The sequence below is a fragment of the Monomorium pharaonis genome, chromosome 10 (assembly GCF_013373865.1).
Source record: "Monomorium pharaonis isolate MP-MQ-018 chromosome 10, ASM1337386v2, whole genome shotgun sequence".
In the NCBI taxonomy this organism is placed as follows: Eukaryota; Metazoa; Arthropoda; class Insecta; order Hymenoptera; family Formicidae; genus Monomorium; species Monomorium pharaonis.
In genome coordinates this window covers 8,163,409-8,182,250 of record NC_050476.1, presented here as the reverse complement: position 1 = coordinate 8,182,250, position 18,842 = coordinate 8,163,409, and the positions used below count along the sequence as shown (strand labels likewise).

Sequence of the window (18,842 nt, the reverse complement as noted above, 5' to 3'; positions counted from 1 at the left end):
ATTAAATATCACATTTGAAACAAAATAATCATGACTTTTTAGTATTTTAGAGATACCTCAGAAACATTCTTAATCCTCGCTTGACCGAGCTCTTTTTTGTAAAGCCGCGACCAAACCGGGCCTCAGAAGCCCCCTATATAAAAAAGTGAATTTTTATACAAAAATTGCAGTTTTTTTTTTTATTTAAAACTTGATTATTTATTAGGAATATTTATTCCACAATAAAAATATATAAAAAATTATTGAGAATCAGACGAATTAGTGTTTCTGTGGCAAGCAACGCAGAGAAGAACGGTTGCATCATGCTCGTTGCATACGTTTTTATCGCATCTTTCACAACACTGCTTTACTTTACGATCAATCTTCGATGGACAAAGATAACAACGACGTCTGGCAGACTTCTTTCTTGGTTCATTTGACGGGCCAGCTTCGTCAGATGCACTTGGACCAATCACTTGTTCAATTATTGATTGATCAAAACGCTTCAAGCCTATGTGGCTCCGTTTTCTAATATGGTTATACGTCAGCTCATCCGCCAAATCGTTCAAAAACTTCTTCCGAATGCTTTGCTTTCTTTTTTCTCGAACTTCAAACGATGTTTGATAGATGATGAAAGCAGCAATGGCACCAACATTTATTAAATTCATGAAGAAGGCATTAGGCCATTGATTGGTTCTTCTTTGTACTGTGTAGGCGTGACAAAGCTGATCTAATGTGTCAACGCCACCTTTTGTTTCATTATAAAATAAATTAATTGCTGCTTTACACAATCATGCCAGATGCGAAGATAGACAGTCGATTAGAATCGCATTATTCTAAACCAATTTTGTGAACCCGCCCCAAACTGAGGCTTCAATAAATCTTTTTTTTTTTACTAAAAAGCTGTATTAATTATTGTGCCGCGTGGATACCCACAACATAGTCCGATTGTCGATGAAAAGACGTGTGAACGGATAGCGGTGAAGAGTTTATTTTTTTTACCGTGGTCAGCACAACATCCAACAATGCAAATCACTGAAAATTTGCAAAAAATCACTGAATTTATTCTAAAAATAGAGATATCACTATATATAATCACTATATATAATGTAAATATAATTTTCATACAATCGAAATGACGCCGCAATAAAAATAGTAATAAAAATATCAAAAAACGAACAAATGGGCCTCTGAGGCCCGGGTCAGTCAATTGTGTAAGGTAAACTTATTCAAAGTCCTACAAGCGCAATTTATTGATGAAAATTCAAACTAAATATTCCATTCAATTTTGTATTTGACTTCACTAATTCACTTTCCGTTTGTTGAAATTTAAGTAAAAAAAAAAAATATTTCAATAAAAACGAACAAAAGGGCCTCTGAGGTCCGGATCGGTCAAGCGAGAGTTAAGGGTGTATCGGACATACAATCTTAGACAAAAAGTGCATGAAATTTGAAATACTTAAATATCTATGCCTAACGCATAGTAAATCTAGATGTAAGAAACTTGAACGATAGTTGGAGTCTTATTTTTACTTTTACAAAGATATTTTTTACGTATTTGCAATTTTTTTTACTTATGAGTTTAAACTTTTGACAGTGAAAATGCACAATTATCTCAAGTTATATTTCATTTCTTTAAAACGGTGTAGTGAAGACAATTGAAACTTGGCAGATATTTTCATTTATTCATATACTAAATGTACAAAAAAATTCAAAACATTGGTACAATTTCTTCTATATTTTTTTAGCTGTTTCATCCGTCAAGATCGTCCTTTTCCATAAGATAGAAAAGGATATGTAAAATCATGTAAAATCAGTAAAAATTAAAATAGTTATAACTCAGCAACCGTTTAGTGAATGCGTTTTCAATTTTTTGCAGTACATTAGGGAAACTAAAAAAACAATTTCACAAATTTTTAGCAATTTTGTACCATTTTGAACTTCAGTCCGATACATCCTTAAGATATCTTGACAATGCTATGCAACAGATATTTTGACATATAAATATCTCTGTGATGTTTTTCTATATGGAAAAATTCGTTATTTTAAGCTATCAAAATTATAAGAAGAAAAAATTTGAATTAACATTTATTGGATAAAAATTCAATAGTAATCCAGTGCTAAAAAACTGTATAAAATTGTTTAAAAATCATATAATTGTATTTAAAAATCATTATATGTTGTATGTGTAATCTATATATTTATTTATTAAGATGACATAAGAGATTCTTGTGGGAAATTAGAAAAATCCAGCTTGACGATTCGATTTTCTGTATAGCCTCACTTTCACCGTCTCGTCACGATTTTTTCCAATAGTTTGTAGACCAGATTCATATCGTGACGGGACCATCCTTTTGAGAATTCTGATGAGATGACACGCGCACAATGGACCAGCTTCAAATTCACGTTAAATGAAGTAGAAGATCTAGTCGCCTCGCTATGAGACTACCGGGTATCGTCGGCTCGATTACATGAATGGGAAGATCTCTCGTATCGGATCTTTCATGGTCTGTTGAATACATCGTTGAGCGGACATCAATCATTGATGGTTTGCTCAAAAAATTGTGTCATAATTATTTCAATTGTACCATATTGCATTTTAAATAAATAAATTGAACAGCGCCTTGGAAAAGCATCCTCCATCGTTATTCTATTCCTCCTAAATTTTCTCTTTATCCTCTTTACCTTTGAAGAGCAATAATCTTGATCAATATTTATGAAATGTTTCTCATTGAGCTTCCCGCTTGACTTTCAATAAGGATCGAGATTGCATCTCGTTCTGTATACTTTATTTACATGGCAATACACATTGACGGGTTCTCTCATCGAATTTCTTTTATTATCGACACATGCTAAAGACTTTTATCTTTTATCCATTTATCGAATTTTGCAGCAGTCTCAGCAACAAAAGACGTGAAATAATTATAATAATAATCGGATAGTGAGACAAAATTCTTTCTTGTAATTTATCATAGCGTAAAGGGTATATTCTTTCTTTGTCTCGTTTCGTTACTACAGTCATTTACATTTTTGAGATACATTTCTTTCCTCCAATCATATTTTAAATATTAATTTTAAACATATCAAAAGTAATACTGCTACGTATACAGAGAGAAATATTTCTTTAAATTTAATAAACCGTTTTGTTCAACTTTCAAAGCAGATATTTCTTTGTTTCTAAAAATATGTTATCAAATTTAAAGAAATCTATACAAAATTTATTAAAACCAAAGAAATATATGCTTTAAAAAAGTCAAACAAAATTGTTTATTCAATCTAAAGAAATTTTTCTCTCTGTGTAGATAAATTAATTTATTATTTTTTAAAATGACGTGAATAGAAGTTTTTCATTTTTTCTTCTAAATGTATGATTCGATTATATATCTCTATATGCGTCACGTGCGTTTTATATTTTTGCACAATAGATGACTCTTGTAAATGCGTTAAAAATCACATTAAAAGAACCATATCAAATATACAGGAAAAATATTGAAACTCCGAATATTTTTGATTGCGTGTAACCTTCTCGGCATTTTATTCCTTTATGGAATATCAAGCGCATAGGTAGCAGCTTACGTTCATTTTAATCAGCTGCGAGTAAAGAAACATATGAAAATCATCTCGCAATTTTCTTCAATTTCACTTTTGTGACTTATCTTTTTGTACATAATCATATAGAAGCAAAAAAGAAAATTATGCTTAAAAACAATTTATTTTAAAACAATATCGTTTTATCTTTTATTCTCTATTTTATTTTTTTAATTACATTTTCAAAATGTAACGATTGTATAAGCTTAGGAAAAATCACGTATATATTAAAAACTTAAAAATTTTGTAAATTTTATATATTTGAATTTCATAAGATTACTATTCGCTTTAATTACATAAAATTAAACTAATAAAATGTTTTTGATAATTGTTACTAAGATGATACATATTCTTAGTTTTGCCGTTAAAATGTCAACTGTACATTAAATCAAACTCATTAAAAAAATAAAAATTATATAAACCTAAATAAAATAAAGATATTACCAAAGAATAATAATTATGATACAAAAAGTGAAAAAATCTATTTATAATGTATATATATTACATATAAATTTTACAATCTCGGTGATATGTAAATTTTAAAGAATTGGATATTTCAACTGTATCAAAAATAGTAATAACGCTTTCTTTTCAGCAACTGGCAGCGAGTACTTCTTGAACGTATGTCTATTCTTTAAAAAAATATATTTACTACTAATCAATTATAATTGAAAATAAAAGTTATGAAAATGTCTAAATATAATAAAATGTCAAAAGTAAATTAATTTCCTTAGAAAAGCTTTATACCAAAAACAGTATAAAAAGTTAGCTTCATGTCAAAGGGCCAAAAAAAACAGCGCAAGTTAAAAACATAAAAGTATTTTAATATTACTGTTGTGTATTTTAAAAAAGCATTAAAAAATTGAAATAAATATATAATTAATACTTCATGGTAAAAAATTTTCGCAGAATTTTTTATACAATTTCTCAGAATTTCTATTTTCACTCTTTTAACTGTTTTAACGCCATCATTATATTCCGATCGCTAACCAGTCTCTTCTAAACTCTTGATAATATTCCACTTAACTTTAAAAATTTCTTGACTTCCATGATGGCTGTTTTTTGCGATGTTTGGAAAGAGACATCGATCTGTTTCTGAGAGTTTTTCCCATTCCAGTATTTTATATACTAAAAGGGATTAAAACTCCGGACTGAAACTTTTGCGGATTATTTCATTCCGTAACAACATATATAACCTTAATTATCTTACGCTTTGATAATTGCGTTGGTTCTTATCAGCATTTCCATACCGTTTCAGAATTTTTATATAAATTTCAGAATTTTTTGAGATTTCTGTATAATTTTTAACATATTTTAGAAAATTTTTAGATTTTTTTAATATACACTTTTTTGGAAAGAAAGAAGGAAAAATATGGAGAAAAAATCTACGTCCTTAGGTGAATAATTTAAAAAAGTTTTAAAAATCAGTCACTACATTTTATTAACATTTTTAAACATGAAATTTAATGTATATCTCATTTTGTCGCAAATCTCTATAAAAGATCTCTATAACATAGAGAAAATAACGGTGAAAAAGATTGTTCATTTAAAATTAAATATAAATAAAAACAAATAGGCGTATGCTCAGCCTCTTCTCTCGCTCTCTCTCCCTCTCTCTCTCTCTCTCTCTCCTCTCTCTCTCTCTCTCCCTTCCCTCTCTCTCTCTCTCTCTCTCTCTCTCTCTCTCTCTATATATATATATATATATATATATATATATATATAACTGTTAATTAAATTTTATTAACCTATTTGCAAATTTATCTGCCCAATAAACTCTTAATCGTAGAACAAACATTTGTGAAAGCAAATACACTCATTAAACGAATAAAACCACTTTCGCGCATTTAATATTATATAATATATGTGACTATATCAAATATGGATACTTGTTTAATTAATGTAAATAATTATTAAATGATTGTATATTCAGCATATTTTAACGCTTACACTTAAAGAAAATTTGCTGTAATGCTATTGCATGTACATTCATGAAAAATCGCATTAAAATCAAATGTTTATATCTACGTAATAGTAATCTTATTTGTATTTTTCAAATAAGCACAATAATCAGAAAATATTGCTTTCCTTGTTTCATTAATTTACATTAATTTTCTACTCGTTACCGTTGCGCCACTTCATTTCTTTTTCTATTGCAGCGCGCACAAGTACACGTTAAAATATAAATCTTTTAATTACTTAAATTTTGTGCTCATTTTTACTTCTTAAGCTGTCTGAAAAGTATTTATTAAATCTGACGATCATTTAATAATCATTGTCATTGATTATCAAAATAATATTGAACGATTTCGTCATTAAGTAAATTTAATAATAAAATCTGAAGCAAAACTGTTTTTGCTGCAGTTATTCGTTTTTACTCGTTTTATTTCAAACAAATATCAACTCCGTCCGAATTATTTTCCACTTAAATTACAAAAATGACATCTATCTAAAAGGTCAACTAAATTCTTGGAATTCTACTGCGCATATGCACACGAAAAGGAATGTATACAACTAAATAGCGGAAGTCTAGGAGGAACACTCATCCGATTACGGAAGCCCACTCCCTTTCTCATTTCAGGGATATCAGACCTGCCGCATGGAACATCTCTCTCTTTCTCTTTCTCTCTCTCGCACGCGCGCTTTCTCTCCTTCTCTTTCTCTATCTAGTATGGCAATATCTGTTTTGTTCTCCCTAGAACTGCCACATCCGGGAACAAAATTAACGCAACTCTTTCTGGGGTGAACCAATACACATGTTTCGCAAATTGAAATTCGAAACGGATACACTTGTTTGCTCATTCGTCACATATTCGCCTGACTGCCCTTTTTGTTCATCAATAGGCAGAAATAAATTTTTTTATAATTGTTATTAAATAGCAAAATTGAAGAATTAACCGCTTAAGGAATAAATTATTAGAGAGTGATTATAAAATTATATTATAAATTGTATACACGTTTTTAGAAAGTATTTTTTTACAAGCTTTTGTATGTATATTAATTTTAAAATTTATAAAAGAGATTTTTTTATACTTTTATATTTTAAATTAATATTGTATTTTCGTTATTATATTGCCTTCCTTTATATCGTGTTTTATTTTTTATCGAGTATTTGAATATTAATGACCCATTTTGTAATAAATAATTTGTAATAAATATTTTGTAATAAATAACAAATTATTTTAACAGCAAAACCCGTATACGAACTGAAGCTGTGCAAAACTTTTTTATTAGTTTCGAGTGCTATTAAATTCGACGTGACGCACATGCATGGCTTAAAGAACATCATTCTCTACAAAGTTGGATCTTTCATGTGCGTTAGTACCTTTGAACGCCGGAGATTGCAAATATATCAGAAAATACGCGAAACTACGCTTTATTTGTAAATGACTTACGCAGATTGAACTTTCTTTGTTCAACAGATACTCTTTCCAGCTTTGAAAAATTCATTTTACGCATGTGGTGCATATGTGAGTTAATTATTTTTTTAATAGAAATATCGACACATTAATTATTTCTCAATTTCAAGCGAATATGGATAAAAAATTTCTCATAAATTTTTGAAGCTTGAAGGATGTTAATTAATCGCGAAAATTATTCTTCGATTAATTTTCAACTTTGTTATCGATATTTTTTGAATCTCAATTATTAAAATATATAAAAATATAAAAGTGAATTAAAAATTTAAATAGCGTAATTAAAGGAATGAGCCAGGCAAGATTATTGTGCTAATAAATAAAAATTTTATGTAATATAAAATTAAAAATTACAAAAAGTCAGACGTTTCGATCTTATATTAGATCATACTCAAATACAAATTAAGTAATTTACAGTAAATACATAATATTAAAATACAATAATATCGGAATAAGAAAAGTATAAGTGCAGTCTCTCAATGATACTGTAAATACTAAGCGTAAACATAGTCATGTGTATTGTAAAGTATTGCATAATGTAATCTCAAAATATACATTTTTGCTTTTGTGGAGATTGCCAATGATTCAATTGTAAAAAATAATAAAGTTGCTTGCGTATACATGGTGTAACAAAGCCAAACAAAAAAAAAATAGAAAATATTATAGAAAACAAGTTTAAACTAAATATTGAGAATAATTATTAATAATTATTAAAATAATTATAAATAACAAAAAAAAGGAATATTTATTGTACATGCTAGATAACATGAAAATATCGATGCAACAAAAAAAGGGAAAGGAAAAAGTTTAGTAAAGTACTCGCTTGGGCTTTTTGACGAATAAAAAATGTCTCTTAGTCGGAAGTTAACTTTTGAAATAAAAAAATAAATAAATCAAGGAAAACAAATAGGAGGAAAAAAGCTTAGAAGACATAAATTCAAAGAAGTGAAGGGGGAAGCCTAGAAGAGGGCAGTAGAATATATTGGAAGTCGGAATTACATGGGAGATAATAAGTCGAGACGGGGGAGATCTGTCTCTCTGAGAGAATTCCGTATCACTTTGTTTATTTAGGCTACGATTTTGTTTCCTTATGTAAATTTTATGTGAAACGGATAATATTATAAATTAAAATAAACACGTCATTTCGGCGACGTTGATAATTTCAAAAGTGTCACCAACCATTAACGGAACAATTTCCTCCGCGACAAGTGTCATTAGCACATTCGGCCGCTTTGTCTCGAAAATCGCAAATACCAATATCGCGAGTATTGATAACCGATCTTCCCGCGTTTCCACGCGAAACGGCGTGCGATCTTGCGCCTTCCGTTTTGATAAGCGTTTCGTACACTTCCCCGATAGCGCGCCCACACCTGTGTTTACATTATGCACGTCTACCGTTATACACGTCATACATAACAATGGGCAACGGCACGAGAGGCGTTGACGCGATAGGCTACAAGTGTCTGCGGGCCTACGGCACTCCAGGGCGGCTCTTCTGAAATGACAACTACGTTCGAGACGATAATATTATCGTCAATCTTGTCGCGCAACCGCGGGAACAAGTTTCCACTTTGAGCGTAGAAATTAGATTAATGTCGCTCAGACGTTCCCGTTCGCGTCGGCGATATAGCGGGGAAAACGCCAACGAAATTATATCCCCTCGCGCACCTTTTAGGATTTCATCTCGCGCGCGGGATAATTATCGAGCGGATTGAAAAGACCGACTAATTCCGCCGTGATTTCCATTTCTATCGAGCCCCCCCCCCCCCTCCCCGGAGCTCGTAATTTGTCGCGTCGCGATGTTTTCCCGCGCCAAACTTGCATAATAACATGGAGCTTCGTAATGTCCCTTTGAGAAGTGTGATGATTTCCCTGGTTTTATCGATTTGCATTTACACGTGTACCCAAACGTCCCCCGGGGTGTGACCGTTGATTTTAATCGCCATCGCTTTCACATTTACCTGAGGTCAGCGAGAGATCGTATTTATTCGCGGCATAATAAGCAATTCCACCGCGATAATTATCAGGACATAAGCGAAGCAACAAATGGCGATATTTTACTATATGTACGAACACCTGCTTTGATACCTGCTTTGTTATTATTATTGCATATTAATTATTTTCTCATTTACATTGAAAACGCGTATTATGAGGAAATGGAGAAATAAATGGAGATGAAATGGACAAGTATTATTGCTTATTATATCTTTTAAATTTATTCTTGGTGTAGGGTAAATTCGGTATAATGGCCATAGTTTCTTAAAATACAAAAAACATACTTTTATTTTTATTATACATATTTCAATGCCGGTGTATCACTTTACTGAAACTTAAAACATGTAATACTATCAACATTAAAGAGAAAATACTTAATGAAAATTTTATATCATCAAAATGTTAAAACGCAAACATTGGCCATCTTTCACATCTTTTAGAGGAAAAATGGCCATAATATTATAGAACAGTTGGCCATACATATTTTTATATTCTTAACATTTCTAAAATAATAAAAAAGCTTATAATTTTACGTATTTAATTTTATTGCCCTATATTATCACATGTTTAATTTTATTTTTGAACATTTTTAATAATAAATGTTTATATAAGTTAGCATTTATTTAACTTATAGTACTAAAAAAAATATCTATGATATATGAGATTTAAAATATCAGGTGCACAACTTAATTTTTATCTTTTTTTATAAAATATATGTATAAACACTTATCCTTAAAAAATCATGGGCCATTTCAAACTATAAGAAAACAATAGTTTTTATTTATTTAAAAAATAGAAAAAAAAATAAAAGATGTAATTGCACATGACAATTTATATACCTTCGTTATGTGTCTAACATTAATTGTGACAGCTCAACTGTAATTTATCCAACGATGTAGCAATTTTTAATGAACAAAAACTTTACAGGCAGTCAAAAGTAAAAACGTGATATAAATCTACAATATTTCGAATAATATACGCACATAAACTATAGTAAATATCAATTATCTTTGAAAATAATTACAAGAACACATTATTTAGCAATTATTAAAGAAATTACAGCTATTGGCCATCTTCTCCGTACAGCCATTATACCGTAATTTACCCTATAGAGAGAATCCTCTTTTAGAATTTACTCTTAAAGTCACGATAATCATGGAATTTAAAATGGCATTTGTAAAATTTTGCTGCAATTTTAGTAACATTTAGTAAAATTTAATTAAATCTTTTTTATATCATAAACGGTTGGATTAAATTTCACTAAAGTTTTACCAAATCTTACGAAATGTAGTAAAGTTCCACGAAGTCTAAGCTGCTCCACGACTACCATAATTTTGAAAGTAAATTCTATGTATACAATATATCTATTTCCTTCTTCTCGTGTAACGCGATACACATCAAATTTGTCAGTTTCACGTATACTGTTTCAAATCAAGGCAGGCACGAAGCAGAGAAATCTGATCGAATGCACGTGACTGTCCGCCTCTTTAAAGGCTTGCGAATTATCTCCTCGCAAACCACTAATTAACATAGTGCAAAGAAACGTGAAAGTAAACGCGCTACGGTATAACAAGGCGACACGAGGCATTTAATGCCTCATCGAGAAGCCGTCAAAGGCTCATGAGTTACGGCCGTAATTAAAGACGCAGCGCTAACGACAGTGCAAACGAAATTAATGACGGAGCCGTTTGCGGCGTGCGACCACGCGGAAGAAGACTTTACGGCGTAACGCGTAAAATCTTGCGGTATAAGGAAAATAGGTGCGAGGCGAGATAACGTACGTTACTTTGTTCTCTCTCGCGCGATATATACGTGCCCTCTATATATATCCAGGACTGTCTTAAGGGCATCATTCCCCTTTATTTACTTTGCAGCATTATTGTCCACAAAGAAGCCTGCGAACAATATTGCGAGAAAACATGCGTGCGGCCTTTTGCAACGAATAATTACAAGATTTTTGAGAACACGCAGATGTCACGGGTTTCCCAAACTTTGAATTTAACGAAAGCGTGACATGACAAGATATAAGGCAAAAAAGTAGTATCAAATCAACAATTATTATTTATACATAAGCAAAAATATATATATAATTTTCTTTAAAGAATTTGATGATCTTAAAAAGACATGACCTGTTTACATGAAGAAATTTTGTATTTCTTTATGGAGAAAAAATACATTAATCTTTATTTAATAATAAATTTTGTAAATTTTTGCAAAACAATATCTTTGAACTAAGAATTAAAATTTAATATTATCAAAACGATGACATTATGCGCTCTTTAAATAATCATTATAATACCAACATAAAACTACTATTTGCTAAAATTTAAGATTATCAGATATTTTAAAGAAGCCAAGAAGTAGGAGAAAACGTTTTATCCGGTCAATTTTAATAATAAAGATTAAAACACAAACTAAAGCTCTAAAAATAATATCTTAAACTGAACTAATTGTTATCTTTAATTATGTTTCAAGTATCTTAAAACAAGTATCTTTAAAGATTTTATATTCTTGCTTATGTAAAACAGTGATTGTTGATTTGATAGAGAAGAAGGTAATAATATAGCCATTTTATTTACATTTTATACAATAAATTTGTTAATAATATTTTAAATTGAAACTTAACGATTATATTCATCAAAGTGTTGATCATTAGATTTAAATTTACAGATATGAAATATTTACTATATTACATATTATTTATAAAAATGTAGCAACACTGCATAATGAGTCGAAGAGAAACAGGAATGGTAACATGGCCACCATAAAAATAAATGTAAAAAACTTTGTTTAAAAAAGTCACAATATTTTGTTACAAAATTTTGAATATTTATATAAAATAAATTATTAGTTTAGAAAAACTGTAGCATAATTATGAAGAGGGATAAAAATAGATAAACTGATTTACTTAATAAAAGTAGAATTTTTAAGTTTATACGTAACCTCTTCTGTCGCAATAATAATTTACACATGTCACGCATTATTGGCAGTAGAGTAACAGTAGAGTAACAATCGATTTATCGAAGAATTTTTTTCGATAAGGAGATAATCGAACGTGGCCACATTATCAGCACGCTTAGATGACTATATTAACAAAATCCTATATCATTGTTTAACTTTGTATAAGTCAAAATATGTATAGCCAAAGAGTTAAATAACAAAAAAATACTCAAGTATAACATACATTTGTGTGATAATACATTTAAGTATGTGTAATTAAATGTTAAAATGTACTTTTAAAAAGTTTTGAAATGCTGAAGACTAAAAATGCTACTACATAATGGCAGGCTGCTAAACAAATAATTCCATAAGTAATTACTAGAATTCGTCAGTTACACTAAGGCAAAAGTTCTTAATATGACTAAATTTTTTAACTTGATTAAATTTCTTAAATTCAAGTATTTATATATTTTAGTCAAATATATAAATACTTGAATTGAAGTTCAAGTATTTTATGTACTTAAGTTAAATGCATAATAATATATAAACTATAAATGCATAATAAATATTTAAACTTAAAGAAATTTAATCAAATTGAGAAATTTATTCAATTTAATAACTTTTTCTCTCTAAATGTAATAACGAAGAGTGAGACATTGCCTACAGTAGCACACATGGCCACAATAGCACCTTCTCCTCTACTATTTTCTTCTGTACGGATCAAAGTAAAACGATAAGTCATACGTCGATTTTCTCCCTTTGTCGTATTTTTAAAGCAACACTTCACGAACTCAATAACACAAATAACGGATTTAATTTCTAACGCATTCAAGAAATAAGTTCTTAATGAATTGGTCCTGGCGGATACGCGCACCCTTTCGCAAGCGGGTAAAATGTCGTAAAATGTCGCGCTTTAAACGCGGCAGTGAACTTTACGGGGAACGCACACTTCATCGCAGCAGCAACAGCAGCAGCTGCTGCTATTGCCGCTGCTGCTATTGCTATTGGTGTTGATACTGCTACTGCTAACAACGATGTTCCTTTCTCATGCGACGACCCGGTTGGCGCAGTTTCGGATTTTACTCGCACAAAATAATGCGTCAGCCCGAGGCGAGTTAATAAACGACGCAAGAAACAAGGCAAGTAGCGACTTACGAGCTGCAAACAAGTCCGGCAATAACGGCGATCCAATAACCGGCATCTAACGGCCGCGGTTTCCCCTTTCTTTTTCCTCCCTTTCTCACATTTTACTCATCCTTCCTCTCACCCCGCCAGACGTACCACCCATTAAACGCACGCACACCGAGATTGCTCCCATCGCCATCCGTTTTTCCAGTGTCAATTTCATAACTGACCACTCTGTGCGTTCCTCTCTTTCCCTACTGCTAGAAAAGAGAGCTTTTTCCCTTCTCTCTCTTTCTCTCCCTTTTAGTAAAATCATAATCCGCATGCTAAACGCCGTGCATCACTAAAGGAAATAACTGCAACGTTTGCGCGCGAACCTGTTTTATATAAACCTTGTTCTTGTTAAAATTCATTAGTTTTATTCAATTTTTATAATTAGGTTAAAGAATATACTCTTCACTATTCACAGAGAGATATAGCACTTGGTGAACGATAACTTGCATCCCCGAGGTCTTATTAGCGGTTGATGTTTCCATCACGATTAAGTGCATAATGAAAACTGTTAGGTCTCATTGTTGCGGTGTTGTCGTGCCATTATTTCATTGTGTTCCTTTTTTCTTACTGTCGCCTTTTTTTTCTTATTGTTAAATATGCACCGGTACAAAAAAAGAACAGTGTAAAATTTAAACGAAACAATTTCTGCCGATTTTCTACTTTTACTTTAAATAATGCATAATAATCTGTAATAAAACAAAAAATGAAGAAAAAATATTACATTGTATTTTTCCGCAAAAAGGACACAAATTAAAAACATATTTAATAAACTTAGTCAAGAAAAAGAAAAAAAATTGCGTATTTTAAAATTAATTATTTACAACTGTATTAAACAGTTAAGTTAATTCTTTGTATAAATACGTGGATCAGTTTTCGACCCAAAACAGTTATGCTAATAATTTAAAAATCAACAAGCAAACTTGTCTGACTTTCCAAAAAAAAAGTAAGCATTAAAAAAAAGCTCGGAGTCCCAAAGCTACTATGAAAAACAAATGCGATGCTGAATACTGAACTCGTTTCAAAGCTTAAAAATAAAATATTTAATAAACAAATCAAAAATATATACATTTATCAGAATAATTATGAAACTTCAATTACACTGAAACAAATATTTTATGAGTTTTTTTCAAACTTTTAAAATTTCTATAAGAAAATAGCATCGAACGTAACAAACAGAATCACGTAACTATGAATACCAAAAAACGTATTCAAGCAGAGGATCAATTTAAAGTTAATTATACAAATTGCTTGTTCTAAGTTTTCTCCAAAAAAGTAATGTTAATTAATATAGTATTAGATTAAACCTAAAAAATATTATACTGTTTCGATTTGTGCCATTTTGTTCACTTTTTTTATTTTAACTCTTACCCTTTTTTAATGAAATCTGATGTGTTTAGAACATAATTTACACGTAAAGAATTCGGAAAATTTTGACTTATGTCACTTTTCTTGCGGAGATGCAATATTCGCAAAGAAAATGATGTGTGCCATACAAATTCTCTCTCTCTCTTTTTCTCTCTCTCTCTCTCTCTCTCTTTCTCTCTCATTCTCATATTCATTTAAATTTTCTGAAGTGCACATATATCTTCGTGTCGGTGAAAATTGACGAATATCTTGAGTGTAATATCAAATTCAATAACCACAAAAGTTATGCTATGCCTTCATCTCGTAAGTGTTCTTAGGAGGCAACGTCATGTTACCCAGCAAGCGCGCATGTTGTTCAGTTGACTCTTTCTTTAGAAATACGATGATCATTCATTCTGTCGCGCGCATGTGACAATAGCGATATAACTTAATCTTCGATTTTGTGCCGCTAAGGTAAGCTCTCCATTACTCAGGTGTCGGCATTCAGTCAGGAAGTTCATTTTCCCGAGTGAAGAGCATTACATTAAAGTATCGCGCGAAAAAGTGTCGAATTTCACATTCGTCGAAAGGAAGAGAGGGATCGGTTTCTTTCGGAAATGTTAAAAAATGCAGTAAACACAATGATGCGGCTACTGATAGGAAATTTAGATTTATTCGCAAGCTTCCTGTACGTGTTTTCGTGCGATCTCAATCTCTTACGACAGCTATAAATTCTGCAGCTCGATCGTGTGACAAATAGAAATTTTTCATTTCCCACTTTCTGAAATGCGCGCGACCTTTCAAATCCTTCAATCAAATCTTTCATTATTTGTTCCGATAAAGTTACACGATATTACTTGAAAATCATATAACTTTTTAAAGAAAACTTCTCATTTATAATTTTCTTTTTACAGATAGAGAAAATAACGACAATAAGACAATTGTCGCGACTTGTAACATTCAGAAGATTTAATAAAAGAATTAATATAGTTTTGACGAAAATATAAAAATACGCACAGAGAACATAAGATATAGATTTAGTATACTTTTCTTTGTATTTTTGACATTCACCTTTCGTGCCACCTACGAGTAACCTACGCAATTTTTCGATCATTTAAAATTGCAAATTATTATATGAATATACATATACTTTACGTATGTTTATATATAATGACATTTAATAATAAAATCAATATATATATGCATATATTCACGTAAGAGTTTAAGAATGGATACAATACCAGTAAAATTATAAAAATGTAAAAACTAGATTTCTTAAGTTTTTTTCTTTTTATCTGATCAATAAAAAATTTTAATCATGAGCGAATTTTGATACTTAAATTGCAAAGAACAAAACAAAACAACAACTAAATTAGCTTATACAGCGTAAATAACTATTATAACAAAGCTTTAAATAATTTTTAAACAAACAAGTTGATTTAAATAAATTTTGCAATAATTTTTTTAGAATTCTATTAATATATGTAAAAAATTTGATTTAATGTTATTTCCTTGTCAAATTTGCAAATAAATATACATATTATTAAACACGATTTTCTATAAGAATAAAAAATAAATATAAATAACTTTTAACGAGATGTCATGCGGCTCTTTATGAGAGCGACTCATAAATGACAAGTTCAAGCCTACATCCCGTATACAGAAATTTTCAATCTCGTCTATAATGTACAAAAGAAGCACAATAACCCTTGTATAAGCTGCAGTGCGTAGTTTCACATTTTATTAAATTTTCTACATTTTTATTCAAATAATCAAATAATCAAAGAATCATTTTTTTATTTTTGGTAATGTTCCGAGATGTGACACAATACATTATAAAAAATTTAAAAATTGTTGTAAATTGAATATAAAATAATAAAAAACCTCTATCAGATTTTAACAATAACCTTTGTTCAACGTTTTGATTGTAACTTTGCCTTAAAATTAAACGCATGCCACAATAAAACAGTATGTTTACTTTAATATATTGACAATAATAAACGAAAGTAATAAATTGCAACATAATATTGAGTCTGGCAAAGTTTATGAAAAATGAAACATAAAATAGAAAAATACAACGGAGTAGTCGCTACATTGCTACTTTTAATGTCTTACGTCTATCGTTTGTTTTGTTCAGCATCTAAAACTTGATCTTTTATGACATCTTTCGTATTTTCTTACTTTATGGATCGGTAATTTTTTAAACATTTCGTAATAAATCTTTAGAAATAATGTTTATTTAATATTATTGTATTTATGTATATTGTAATTGTTAACCGAGAAATTTTTTAATAAAATAAATAAGTAAAACAGTGTTATTTTATTATACGGTGAAAAATATTATCATAATTAACAAAGAAAAAATATATAGATGCAAAAACCTCGAGAAACAGTTTGGTCTTTAGAACTTTCTCACCTGTTGCTATTACCTTTAAGGTACGCTTACAGTTAAAAGAAAGAAAGAATTGCTTATTAAAGATGTAATAATATTTAATTACATTAGAAGTGTAATTATTGAAAAATTATGTTATTAGATTTTGTTATTAGATATTTGTTACAAAAATGCATTTATTATTAAATAAACAATTTCTCTTTAATTGTTTTATTGTGTTTTTAAATAAAGTTTTCCTAAAGTTTAAAAATGTCTTTTTAATATTAATAGTACCCATATTTACGTAAAAAAAGTTAAAATCGATTGAAAAATATCGGATTGTAAAAAGAATGAATAAAAAATGTTGTTGAAAAATAGTGGAACAAATTGCGACGCGAAAATCTTTTATATGTCACGCGCATACAACAGAAATTTGAAAAGAGAAGGGAAAAAAGTGATTCAAGATACACCAGACATATCTGTTATTATTTGAAATCGATTGCTGCACGCAACTAAAAGCTTTCAGGAAATATTTGCTTGATAACTCAGTGGCATTTAATAAACTCTCTTCGCGTTCACGCTATTCAAGCTTGAGCGAATCTCTATAACGTATTGCTACTTGAAGCAAAGTTTTCCCATCTTTGCGATCATCAAGTGTCATCCGGTGGACAAGTAGCGAGATACTCGATAAAACTTGAAAATCGATCACACAGAATCGAACAAGAAGACCGTGAATTTTCCACTGCACAAAAAGATACGGTCGTGAGATAAGGGTACTTGAAAAACTTGAAGAAAAGTAAGGCGCATAAAAGAGGAAGTGTGTGTGTGTGTGTGTGTGCAGGGAGGATGCATCTCAGGAGACGAATTGCTCACCTGTTGCTGTCAGATTCCGCCGGTGCGACCCTGCGGTCTTGCAGGTGAAATGCGAGAGTGACGGGGTTACCTTCTCGGAACCGTTAAAAGAAGATGTCCTGTTGCGTTTCTTTTTGCCGGGGGATGAAACTCTCATTCGCGGACGAGTGGTCCTCCGTTCTCACGTGGCTGCGTGGACGCGCGACTCTCAACTGCCTCCGTGAATCATCGACGACGACGACGACGACGACGACGACGACGACGATGTCCGGTATCGCCGGGTTACCGCAACTTCAGTGTCCGCGCGCACGGGAATGACGGCGAGAGCGTCGCGACGCCGGCCTTTATACGTGTGTGTGTGCGTCGGCGCCTGTGCGTGTATGACGGAGGTCCCCGTCTTTCTCACCCTACGGGGGCCGTGTGGCACCTCTCCCTCCTCCCCCGAGGGCGCTCTCACGAAGGGGGGTGAGGCGGCGCGTCGCGACGCCTCTCGCGCGCGTATATGCGTGAAGACGTATTCACGCCGAGACGGGACGACGCATGACGCCACACACCGCGCGCCCGATCACCACGTCCGTCGCCCAATTGCAACGGCGTACCACCCAATTGTTGAGCCGGGATAAAAAGGGATTAGGAGGGGGGAGGGGGAGGCTTAATCATTGGTCGTACCACTTCGCGAAACACCTACAACATGGAAAATGAACTTCCGGTGCGGACCGCTTCGTTCGATTTTAATCTCGCGCGGCTGTTCATCCGGCAGAGACGTAAAAGAGATTTATTCTCAATCAAACTGCAAGTACACAAAATAATGACGGAATTATTAATTTTCTCTGAAGTACCGGCATGCAATATAACTTTTCACATAGCACATTTGCACAAATGAAACAGAATTATCGCGCGGAAGCTGTTACGTATAATATAATACGAAAGGGGTCTCGTTCTCACCGTAGAAGAACATACGGCTACTCGAGCGATAATAAAACGAGCGATTATTATAGAATATTGTCGCGCGAGTAAATTGACGCCTTCGCGTATTATAATGAAGCCCCCACCTTCTCCAAATTGAAAGGTAAATTGCATTCTTATCGGATTACGCTCCTTGCTTCAAATGCTGCGAATTTCATTTCGCGCAAACTCACTTTTCGCGCTTCCGATTTGCAACTTTCCCGTGACGAGCA

General features: G+C 31.6%; 1 protein-coding gene across 1 annotated transcript in view; it reads right to left on the bottom strand.

Annotated features, from left to right (window-relative positions):
- The window catches only part of LOC105833574 (allatostatin A), a 28,014-nt gene extending 10,006 nt beyond the window's left edge, over positions 1-18,008 (bottom strand). The window contains exon 1 of the mRNA XM_012675409.3: positions 17,686-18,008. The gene's annotated coding sequence lies outside the window, so the exon portion shown is untranslated. The remainder of the gene's footprint in view (positions 1-17,685) is intronic.
- Positions 18,009-18,842: the final 834 nt, after the last annotated feature.